The sequence below is a fragment of the Callithrix jacchus genome, chromosome 14, assembly GCF_049354715.1.
Source record: "Callithrix jacchus isolate 240 chromosome 14, calJac240_pri, whole genome shotgun sequence".
Lineage (NCBI taxonomy): Eukaryota > Metazoa > Chordata > Mammalia > Primates > Cebidae > Callithrix > Callithrix jacchus.
In genome coordinates, this window is record NC_133515.1 from 102,614,547 (window position 1) to 102,626,993 (window position 12,447).

The 12,447-nt window shown below is 41.7% G+C and overlaps 1 long non-coding RNA gene and 1 other non-coding gene across 2 annotated transcripts; both read left to right on the forward strand.

The window, feature by feature from the left end:
* Positions 1-6,615: 6,615 nt before the first annotated feature.
* Positions 6,616-9,905, forward strand: LOC118147146 (uncharacterized). Its single transcript, XR_004733297.3, has 3 exons — positions 6,616-6,946; positions 8,636-8,829; positions 9,788-9,905. It is a non-coding gene; the product is annotated as an uncharacterized LOC118147146 (long non-coding RNA).
* A 2,179-nt stretch (positions 9,906-12,084) lies between these two features.
* Positions 12,085-12,188, forward strand: LOC118147522 (U6 spliceosomal RNA). The gene has a single exon (XR_004733976.1). It is a non-coding gene; the product is annotated as a U6 spliceosomal RNA (small nuclear RNA).
* Positions 12,189-12,447: the final 259 nt, after the last annotated feature.

Sequence of the window (12,447 nt, forward strand, 5' to 3'; positions counted from 1 at the left end):
CATCTCTAAGGGAAATGAAACACTGCCTTTTGTAAGAAAGCTCCTTGTGTGGCAGGCTGCCTGGCTCCCTGTCAGAACTCCCTCTGCTTATGTCTAACTCCAGACTTGTATTGATATCTGCATGCGCATGTTGGCTCAGCTCCTCCTTCTCAGGCGATAGATTGCTTCTGCTGAAGCTGCCAATACAATATTTTGAAAATAGACATCCATTTCTAAAAGAAAAAGATCCAACTTTTTTTTCTTTTTCACTTTAAAAATCATTATAATATCAATGTCTTTCATGTCAACATGATTCCCGAAGCCGTTCAACAAGGCACTCCTGATATGGCCACCCAACAGTGTAGAGGAAAGTGTTTTGGGGCAACCCCCTCTGGCATTATAAAAAAGAGGGACAAGTGTACTCTGGAGCAGACTTTCCACTTATTGATCTTATCTTCTTGTTACAGGTTGAATTGTGTCCCCCTGAAAGTCCTACCTTGAAGTTCCAAACTCTAGGACTTCAGAATGTGAAGTTCTTCGGAAATCGTGGGATTGCATAAGTAATAGGTTAAGTAAAGATGAAGTCATTATGGAGCAGGGTGGACCCCTAATCTAATATGACTGGTGGCCTTACAATAAAAGGAAAACTTGGACACAGAATGCACACAGGGAGAACAGCATGTGAAGATGAAGACAGGAACTGGGGTGATGATTCTGTAAGCCAAAGAATGACCAAGATCCCCAGAAAACCCCTAGAGCCTAGGGGAGTGGCTTGGAGCAGATTCTCCCTCCCAGCCCTCCAAAGGAACAAACTCTGCTGACACCTTGATCTTGAATTTCTGGCTCCCAGAACTGTGAGAAAATAAATTTATGTTGTCTCATCTCCCCAATTTGTGGTTCTTTGTTATGGAAGCTCTAGCAAACTACCACACTTTGTGTGTTTTCAATCTTTCTGGGAGTTAGAGATTATTAGAGATAGAAGGTGCATTTAGAAATCATTCAGTGAGATCACTTCGTGATCTATAAGGGAAGTGATATCTAGAAAGGTCCCCATATCCTTGAAGGTGAGAAGCCATCTAGAAGCCTGAAGTTCTGGTAACCAAGATGACATATGTATTTTTTTGAAACAGGAGAGTTCCCTGATCCCTCTAGCAGGACATGTGACGGGGGGTGCCTAGCCTGTTTGGTCACCCTGCTGCTCAAACCCCTTGCAGGAGGCAGAGCATGCAGATGGACAGATGCAGAGGTCAGGGCAAGTACTTTGGGCTCCAGCCCCACAGTACTGTCTAGGGATAGGTACCTGAAGCCCAGGGTTACAAAGCTCTTTTATCTTTGCCTACAGATGACTTGAGTGTTAACCAGCTTAAATAGACTCTCTGCTTTTTTTTGCAAGGGCAGAAGGCCAGCGTGACAGCTTTTTGCATCCTAAGCTCTTGCCCAGCATCCTGGAAAATCAGGTCACACAAGGGCTTGAAGGATGAATGTGAGGTTTAATTGAGTGGTGGAGGTGGCTCTCCTGCAGGATGGATAGGGATCTGCAAGGTGGGGATGGAGTGGGAAGGTGATCTTCCCCTGGAGCCAGCCACCCAGTGTCTAGACTCCTCTCTTAACTGCCCCAGCCAAACTCCTCTCAGCTTTCAGATGTTCCTCCTCTTCTCTCTTTCTCTGCCACATCTTTCTGTCATTCTGCTCATCTGCTGGTTTGCTGGCTAGCTTGTCTGCTATTGGAGGCTGGGACTTGGGGTTTATACGGATGCAGGAGAGGAGGCATGGCGAGCTAAAAGGCAACATTTTGGGTGTGAAAATGGGAGTACCTGTCCTCATTTAGGGATATGGGTCTTTAGTCTCGAGGGTGGGGCCTTTTCTAGGGAACCACCCTCTTCTACCCAGTCTCCTGTCTGTATCATTTCTTTATATCCCACACTTCTTTGCTAAGAGATACATGGGGAAAAATAAATATAATTTATTTATTATAAAAGTGCCATCAACCCAGAAAGACCCAGACTTGCAAGGTCACCTCCTGCTCAGTTCACTGATGTACCTGCCTCCTGCCTACACCCTCCAAGTACAGATGCTCTGGTCTGTGGTTCAGACACACTCAGGATGCTGTCCAGGCCAATGCCTGCCCTTCTTTGAGACCTTGGAGTAGGACACTTTTCAGAGAAATAGAAGTTAATGCTAGAATGCTTCTTCCCCAGATTAGCTGATGACTCTTTTACCTTTAAGTCAGTCTTTGCTAAAATATCACTGTTTATCCCTTTCTTATTCTGCTCTATTTCATTCTAAACAGCATTTCTAATAGGCCATGCGATTCATCTATTTATCATATGTATTGTGTGGACTTCCCCACTAAAAGGTAAGCTCCAGAAAGTGAGGGACATTTTTCTGATTCATTCACTGATGTAACCCAAATACCTCGAATAATAGTGCCTGCCATATATTGAGCTTTTCACATTTTCTTTTATTAAAAGGGTGCATAAATATTTTGAAAATGTTTATTTGAATACTTCCAATATTACTACTGAATTTATTGCTCTGCTATTTTGAGGAACACCCTGATGCCAGAGGTCTTAGAGACAGAGGGGACCACTTGACTCTGGCCACCTTGAATTTTTGTCTATTGTCCTGGGTTACAACCCAGAGCTGTGTTAATTGAGCAAAGCACCAAAAGAGGCTTAAAGGAAAAGTATTCAGTCTTAGCATTTAGCTAGTGATAACCTCTTTTGTGTTATTTGAAAATGTGTTTATGGTTGTATCTTTTAAGCTTATTTTATTTAGGCTATGCTAACAAAAAGAATTAAATAAACAGAGATAAATATCTTCTTGAGTCACATTGGTCAATGAGGTAGCAACTACTCACACATGGCTGTTTAAATTGAAATGAATTAAAAGCGATTGAAGTTAGAAATTTAGTTCCTCAGTCACATCAGTCTTGTTTTAATTGTTCGATAGTCACATGTGGCTAGCTGCTGCCAGAGCAGATGTAGAACATTCCCATCATCACAGACAGAAAAGCCCCAGATGTGTTTCTTAGCATCTGGATGCTTTGCACCATGAAATGAAGGCATCAGAATGAGGGATGGCAGTTTTCACTCTTCCTTGGGTCGTCTGACGCACTGATTGGATTGTTTTAGGCTAAGTTCCCTGCACTAGGCTCTATGTTTTCTTTCTTTCATAATGATTTCACAGATTTGTGACCAATAGGAACCATTATAGTGTGTTTATAGCAGTATAGCACGTTATGCTGTTAGTTACTTATTCAGATCCCGGGATTTCTCAATCCATAGACAATAGAAGAAATTTAGACAAAGAGTTGATAAATAAATTGTTTGGGTGAGTTTGGGATACAAAAACAGTTTAGAATAAGGAAGATGCAGGGTTTGTGTGGGATAGGGCTTAGGCGATGGAAAGAAAGTCACTCAACTATAAACTCCTTGAGGTTGGGAGCTACAGATAGATATCTATATTCTCACTACTTAGCATAATATATACTAGGCTCTTCATATATGTTTGTTGTTGCTGTTAAATTAATTAAGCAACCAACTACATAACACATCAGTCAACCAAGTGATAAATGACAGATAAACAGGGGCCGGATGGAATGCTATTCTCCAGTAATAAATAACCCCCAAATTTCAGGGATTTCCTACTACAAAAGTTTGCTCTTCATTTAATTGTACTGTCTAAAATACGTGAGGGTGGAGATCATGGTCCACGTGGCCATTCAGGGTCCTGGGCTGATGCATGATCTACCATCTCAGCTATCATTCTGACAAGTAGCCTGCAAGGTTACCAAGGTAAAGCAGAAATGGAGGCAGCATACCAGTTCTCAGCTCTCTCAGCCCAGAAGTGATGGGAGTCACTTCTACTCAATGTTTGCTGGCAACAACTTGCAAGGGAGGCTCAGAAATGGAAGGGAACACACAAAGTAGTTGGTTGGCACTGTGTCTATCACACCAGATCACACAGGACCAGGACAAGAGGCTTAAGTTTTACACACTAGCGGCTTTCCAGCTATTTTGTTAAACAATAGAATCCGCTCTTCAAATTCAACATAATATACAAATAAGGCAAAAATAGAGCTTTTCTGGTTGAAATGGGGGCACAGAGAGAAAGATCCCCAACCCTGCTCACTCAGCGAATCCTCACACACCATCTCTGTACCTTACACATTCCTCCAAGGAATCCAGAACTCCTCAAAGCACAGATCAAGGACCACTGCCATAGACTATCCAGAGCCCCTGGAGGCTGCATGCATGAAAGTAATGCAAGCACGGTTTCCCTTTGCGAGGATAACTTTGGCACAGTTGTGTGAGGATGGCAGGAAGCCGTGGGTTGGACTGCAGGCATGTAGTACATCTGTCAAGAGGAGAGCCTGGAACAGGTTCTTAGTCTGCTGGCGTTATTCCAGATGAGAAAATGGAGACCTGAACCGTGTCACAATGGGACTCAGTGGTATGCCTTCCCAATTTCTTCTAGCTCAAAATTGTGACTGTTTCTCAGTCTGATCTAGCTTCATCTTTATACAGGTTGAAGTTTTTCCAACTTTCCTTTTAATACTACCTAGGTCTATAACAGGAGTCAGCAAACTGTTTCTATAAAAGGCCAGGGAGTACATATTCCAGGCTTGCAAATCATTTGGTCTCCATGGCAACTACTCAATTCTATCGCAGAGCAAAAGCCTGCTGTATGGACAATATGCAAACAAATTGGCATGGCTGTGTTCCAATAAAACTTTATTTATCAACACTGAAATTTGAATTTTGTGTAATTTCTACATCATGAAACATTTTTTTAAAAATTTGTTTTCAGTCATTTAAAAATATGAAAAACAGTCTTAGCTAATAGTCCAGGCTTGGCTAATAGGCCATATAAAGGCAGGCTATGGGAGAGAATTGACCTGTGGTCTATGCTGACCCGTAGTCTATTATGTCAAGTGATTATATTTATTATTAGGGAAAGGATTTATATTCATAGAGATGATTTTCTTTTCTTTTCTTTTGTAAAATGGCATACATGATAATGAAATGAAAAACATATGAAACTAATGCCTTCCATAGAACACAGGATTCAGAGTTAAAAAAAAAATCTCTGGAAATGATTGCCAGTCAATGATTTAGTCAATGTGAGTGTGTTTTACCCCCCGGCACAATTCAGAGCAAAGCCACACCATTAAAATAAACAAAGCAATGTAAGACAAGGCTGGAAGGCCCTTCCATTCCTGGACTCCTTTTGGCCTCTGTAACATAAACCCAGAAATATAGATGCTCTTCCTCAGGGCACCACTCACTAAAGAGGCCACCAATTAATGTGAGAATTACCAGAATCATCAAACTGACAGAAAATTTGGCCTTCTGAAGGCAGAGAAAACAATCGTGTGAAATGTTTCTTTCTCTGAAGTCACCCGACCCCTAAAACTACCCACTGAACAAACGCACCAACTAAAGCGCCTGATGAAATGATTTGCTCTTAAAACATTTTCTTCCCCATTTTTACAATAATGCAGGCTTATTTTAAATAATTTGTCAAATGACCTAAAGGTATAATGATGGGAGTAAATGTCACCCCAAATCTCATAACACAGAGACAACCATCTAAACCAGAGGGCATTTCTTTAACCTGATGGGTATCATTCTGAATCAACATATTTTCAGCCTCTTTTGTTGTTGTTGTTGCTGTTGTTGTTGTTTGTGTGTTTGTTTGCTTGGAGATGGAGTTTCACTCGTTGTCCAGGCTGGAGTGCAATGGCACAATCTGGGCTCACTGCAACCTCCACCTTCCAGGTTCAAGCGATTCTCTTGCCTCCTCAGCTTCCTAAGTAGCTGAGACTACAGGTGCACATCACCATGCCTGGCTAATTTTGTGTGTGTGTGTGTGTGTGTGTGTGCGTGCGCGCATGCCTGGCTAATTGTGTGTGTGTGTGTGTATTTTTAGTTAGTTAGAGACAGGGTTTCACATGTTGGCCAGGTGGTCTCAAACTCCTGACCTCAGGTGATCCTCCCACCTCATGAACGCCTGACCTCAGGTGTGGGGATTACAGGAGTGAGCCACCACACCCAGCCTGTTTCATTTTTTGTATTTTGGTTTATTTTTTAAACTCAGCATTATACTCTGAACATTTTTCCACATCATTAAGGAGCCCTTGGAATTTTTTTTTTCATTGACCACATAATTTTGAACAGATATACTTTTATTTAATTAACTGATATAATGGAAATTAGCTTTCATTAAGGATCATGCTTTCAGTCAACAAATATTTGCTGCATGGCTCCTTGAGGCCAGAGACTGGCTTAAACACCAAGGACTGACATGAGCACATGGTCTCTGCTCTCATGGAGCTGACATCATAAGCATCTTTTATGTGTAAACCCTGTGCTAGATCCCTGTGGTGCTGAGATGAATAAAGCCCAGTCTCTGCTCCCTGGGAACTCTGTTAGTGAGGGAGACAGGCAGTTGAACCTACAACAATTACCCCACATTGTGATATGAAGAATGAGGCCCTGCACGTACAAAGACGGAGGGAATGCATCTATGGGGGAGGGGCGGGAGGGAGGGCAGAACCTCTGCAGAACAAACGCTTAGTTTTAACATCATTATTTCGACAGATGTTGGTTCTAGTCCAAAGTATCTAGACACAGACCATGCTGTGACTAATTAATGTCACTATGCCCAAGAGAGTCTGGCCTACTTAGTCGCTTAAAGAGTACTTAGCATTAACGACTTACTGAGTTAGCAGAGAAATGAAGATACAGATTCTCCCATCAGAAGACACAGGGAAGCTGCAGCATTGTCCAGTGGAAAATGCTTTGGGCCAGAATCTAACTGCCTTAACCCTGGTCTCAGTCCAGCTCCTGATCCGCTCTGGGAAGTGTCCAGGAGAATTGTCACAGCTAATCCCCAGAGCACCTTCCTCACAGTGAAAATAATGGCATCCACGAGCCTTAAGATATAGGCAATGTTTTCTGTGGTAAGTCATGTCAGCAGATCAGGCTCTTCTGCCGGGAAGGTACTGGCTCTGCCTAGCACAAAAGAAATTCTAATTGTGTGCTGAATTAATTAGCATAATCTTCAACCAGATCCCTGTCTGTGAATTTCTTTATTATTATTATTGTTGCTGTTGTCATACTACATATGTTCTCAGTGCAACCTGGGTTTTCATTAACCCAGTACACTGGTTCCACACTGTGCTGATGGCCAAGTCAGAGGATGTCCTAAGCCACATGGCTGTTAACTCATGTCTCTTTTATCGTGTATTTTTCTGGCTAAGTTTGGAACACTTGATCAAACCTAAAAACTCTCGGTTTTGCTGTAACATTTGTTTTGAAACTCTGCATTTCTTCTGGCATAATCAGTCTATTAGGAAACAGTGTGAGCACACTGTGAATATATCTTTGCATGTACATTATTTCATCTGCTAGAAACTGCATACAGCTGACCCAGGGTTTATAGGAATATGCAAAATACACACACCTCCATACATCTACCAGCTATGGCAGATCACTGAGTGTGTTATGAGGCACGCCCATTCACATCTCGTGTTAGACCTTTCTCTCTGATTCCTGATCAACCCCAGTCTCCATTTCACAGGGACTCACAAGCTGCCCCCTGCTGGCACCCACTTCCACAAGCAAACTCCACATCTGCAAGTAAAATACCATGTTTATTCTGGTATTTAAGTACATCTTAACCATTTAACACATGTACAACTCCACTAGTGTTTTTATTAGATGCCTTTCTTTGTAATTGTGTGTCACTGATCAGGTTTTTTAAATGTTGTAACCCCATTTTTTCCAGAAGTCTTGTGGTTTTTCTGGCATACTTTTGCACAGTGCTGTAATTTATAGGAACACATATGTTGTGTTAAAGCAAACTGTACTATAGAGGACTTTGTGTTCTCCTCTCACTATTTTATCTCGCTGGACTTGCCATTGAGATTGATCATGCTATTTTTATCACGTTTGATTATGTGTTCCAAGCAAGTGTTTTATTCTCATTTTACAGGTGAATTATCTGAGGTTTAAGGACAGTAAAGTCTAGCTTCACTCTTCATAAGTGAGGGGTACAATAAGAATGAGAACTACCTTGTGTTTCTTGATCCATGGGAAGCAGCACATTGCTGTATAAAGAGGGTGGTCTTTGGATGGGACACATCTGTATAAGTGTCAGGAAGATGACATTCACTTCTCAGAATTACTCTGGAAATTAAGCCACAAAATGTAAGGAAAATGTGAATCTAATGCCTTGGGCAAGGCAGACATATTTGCTCTTTCCTTTATATAGTAATACCAGATTGTATAATTCAGGGTTATCCAGAGAAACAGAACCAATAGAAGATATATATGTATATGTGTGTGTATGTGTATATACATATGTATACACACACACATATTATATATATGTGTATATATATATATATGTATGTATACACACAGACATGTCAGATTTATAATGGGAATGGGTTCACACAATTATGAAGGCCAAGAAGTCCCACCATCTGCCATATGCAAGCTGGAGAACCAAGAAAGCTGGTGATGTAATTTAGTTCAAATAAGAAGGCTGAGAACCAGAAGTACCAACGTCTGAGGATGAAAGAAGATGCACATCCCAGCTCACACAGAGTGAATTTACCCTTCCTCTGCCTTTTTGTTCTATTAAGGTCCTCAACACATTAGGTGGTACCAACCAACATTGGCGAGAGTGTGTCTTCTTCACTCAGTCTACTGATGGAAATTCTGATCTCTTCGGGAAATAACCTCACAGACATGCGCAGCAATAATGCTTTACCTGCCTGGCTACCCGGGCAGCTCTTAGCCCAGTCAAGTTGATACAGTAGAAGTAACCACCACACAGGTAAATCTTATTGGGCACTTATTTTAACTTAAGTGCCCAGGAGCTTATTGGGCACTGAAGGAACTGTTTTAAGCACTTTTGTGTCTTAATTAATTTAACCTTGATAAACAACCCTATTCAGAGGATTTCATTATTATTTCTTTTTCACAGATGAGTGAATGCATGCACAGAAAGGTCAGGTAATTTTTTTAAGGTCAAGTAGCCAGTGTGCCAGCTGTTTAGTCATGGACTCTCAGCTCTAAACCCACCCTTCTGTCTGCTGCTTTGAGGAGCTGGGCCTGAGGTTCAGCAAAGCACATTTTTGCTTTGTCAACTTGATTCCCATTATGCTCTACAAGGCTGAAGTGACATGCCCCTTACTGTCCATCGCTCACAGCACTTTCTGTGCACTTGCTGTTCCCCCAGTCACCCTTGTTCTCCCTGCCAGAAGCAATATTTTCCACTTGCGGTAGCTGAACCCACTCTGAGGTTTTTCTACCACTTGCAGGACAAGCACAATCTCGTACCTCCAACACACAACCCCAGCCAGCCAGCCATCTTCTCGGAGGTCTCTGTGTTTGCTTCAGGGGGCCCTCTACTAAGGTTCAAAGATGTGACTATCTCACACTCATTTTGTTCCCTCCGTCGTAGGGGCTGTTGGGTGCCCTGCAGTTGCTACCTCTGTGATACCTTCGAGTTTTCTTCTTTCACTTTCAGTTACCTGAGTAACAACTTTATACCTCTTTAATAATAATTCCTATTAAATTCTGATGATTGAAATAATCTGTGTGCTCTGCATCTTGGCTGCACTCTGACCAGTGCATCTGGTAAGAGGCAGAAACAGAACACTATACCAGCAGCCATGTGCAGGGATAGACCACTATGATATACTGCCTCTCAGATATTATTACACAATTACAGATCCATACACAGCAGCTATTATCTTTGCATGTTTGTTCGATTGATTTTTTTGAGACAGGGTCTTATTCTATCATCCGGACTGGAGTGCAATGGCAAGATCATGGGTCTCTATTGCCTTGACCTCCCAGAATCAGGTAATCGGCTCACCTAGCCAGCCAAGGAGCTAAGACTACAGGTATGTGCCGCCATGCGCAGCTAATTGAAGTAGTTATTATCTTTAGTACAAACCCGATTGTGACATAGCTGGCCAGTGTTATACCGTCAGCTCTGATGTTCTGGAGTTATAAAAAGTTAAGTGCTTCAGTCAACCTTCCATGGACCTGACTTCTAGGGACCAGTGGAAACTGACCACTAGCCTCTTCTTGTGGCACACTGAGCACCAAAGGAAAGAGAAGAGGCCAGAAGGTCAATAGACAGAAGAGTCCATGTTTGTCTCACTGAAAAGTTTTCTCTGGAATTCTGCACTTCCAACCTAGAGCAAAAGACAGAGTATTCCCCCTGGGATCTGCTAGTCCATAGCCTTCTAGGATGTCTGAGTTGGAAGGGACCCAAGAGAGCATTCGTTTCAAAATTCCCATTTTAGAAATGAGTACACTGAGGCCCAAAGAAAACGGCTAGTCCCAAACCACGCAGTGAGTTAGTGCTGGTGTCCAGACCAGAACAGAGTCCTGATCTTCCCATGGGCACGCTTCTGTGCTTTTCCTAGAGATCATAGCACTTCTCTAGAATCTGCTCTCTGCAGATGAGAATTCCCTTGGGTGTCCCTCATCCTGTTCCTAGAAAGCCATGGAAATGGGAGTAGGAGAGGTTTTTTCCTCTGGTCTCATTTTTTCTGGCTTCTGTCTCCTCACAGGGCTGCAAGGTAATGAGGATGAAGTTGAGTGAGATGAGCCTGAAAAGTGCAGGGTGAGATTCATCTTTATTTACAATGTTGATATTTTCTTCATCATAGATATTTTTAGAAAAAAATTTATTTTAAAAATATTGCACTAAAATATTATTTATCAGGATCACTGAGTGTTCATATTTTGCTCCCACAGTGAGTGCCTTTCTGGTCACATCCTTGACCTGTCCCACCCTCCCTTCCTCCCCTCTGACTACATCTCCAGTCAGGTCAGTTTTGCCACGTTGTAACCATGTTCTGATGCATGGTCCACCTTCTGTAATGCCGGAAGCATTCCTACTGATAACACAGATGGTGAGTAACATGAACAACGACCACCCAGCATCAGCTGACAGAGATCCAAGATAAAATGGGGGAATTCCTGACTTTGATGAAAACGATGCTGTGGTGAAGTGGAGCAGCATAGGCTTTGAAGTCAGAGGCACTGGGGTTTCAGCCCTGATCACGCCACTTAGCAGCTGTGTGATGAGCAATGACTGATTGTCTGTGATCTGAAAGCAATAGATACCCAGACATGAGCAGAGCCTGCTTCCTGTTCCTACAGCAGGCATGATCCAGATGGAAGATATTGTTTATTTCTCTGGGCCTTGTTTTCTATAACTGAAAGTGAAAATAGCATCATCTCACTGTGAGGATTAAATATGGCTCTTTACATGATATTGCCTAGTATAATATGGGTGCCCAGTTAAAATGTACCTCCATACAAGTAAATACAATCTTCACTGGAAAATTCTTGTTGACAGAAGTTATCACAATGCATAGTTACTCTTTCACTATTTAGATCCATCTTCATATAGCTGCTTGAACTAATCTGAAAAGACCCAGAAAAAAATAATTATTGAAAACTTTTCAATGGATGCCTCAATATTTAAAAAAATTAAGGTAAAAGACATATTTCTTTCAGCTACACTCAAGGCCTTCAAATGTTCAGGTAGCAAGATGGCCTCTAATAAGTAATACCTTTCACAGTCTCCTGCTTCTGAATACAGGTGGAATCTGATTACTTCTAGCCAATAAAATATGACAAACTGAGGACAGCCACTCCCATGATCATGGTATGCCACATAAGGCTCCAGCATAGCAAACTGAACTGAGAGATTCTCTTCCTGGCCTTGAAGACATGAGCTACTATGTTGTAAGGCCAGTGAGAGGGTTAGGTGTTGGGGAACTCTGGGTGACCTCTACTTGTTGACAGCAACCCTGTCTGACAGCAAACAAGAAAGCAAGAACCTCAGTCCCACAGCCACAAGGAGCTGAATTCTTCCAATTATATGAACTTAGACAAAAAAGACTCTGAGCTCTAGAAGAAATACAACTCAGATAGTGCCTTGATTCCAGCCTCAGGACATCCTGAGCATAAGCCTAGCTAAGCTTTACTTGACTAAATTTACATTGTTTCAAGACATTAACTTTATGGAAACGTGTTATGCAGCCTATGAAATTATTAATAAGTGCTTGCTTTGGCAGCACATATACTAAAATTGGAATAATACAGAGATTAGCATGACCCCTGTGCAAGGATGACATGCAAATTGATGAAGCACTCCATATGTTTTTTGCAATCTACCCACCTGACAAAAGTCTAATACCCAGAATTTACAATAAACTTAAATAAATTTACAGGAAAAAAAAAACACATCAAAAAGTGGGCAAAGGATATCAACAGATACTTCTCAAAAGAAGACATTTACACAGCTAAAACCCATATGCAAAAAAAGCTCAACATCACTGATCAGAGAAATGCAAATCGAAACCACAGTGTGATACTATTTCATGCCAGTCAGAATGGCAATTATTAAAAAGTCAGGAAACAA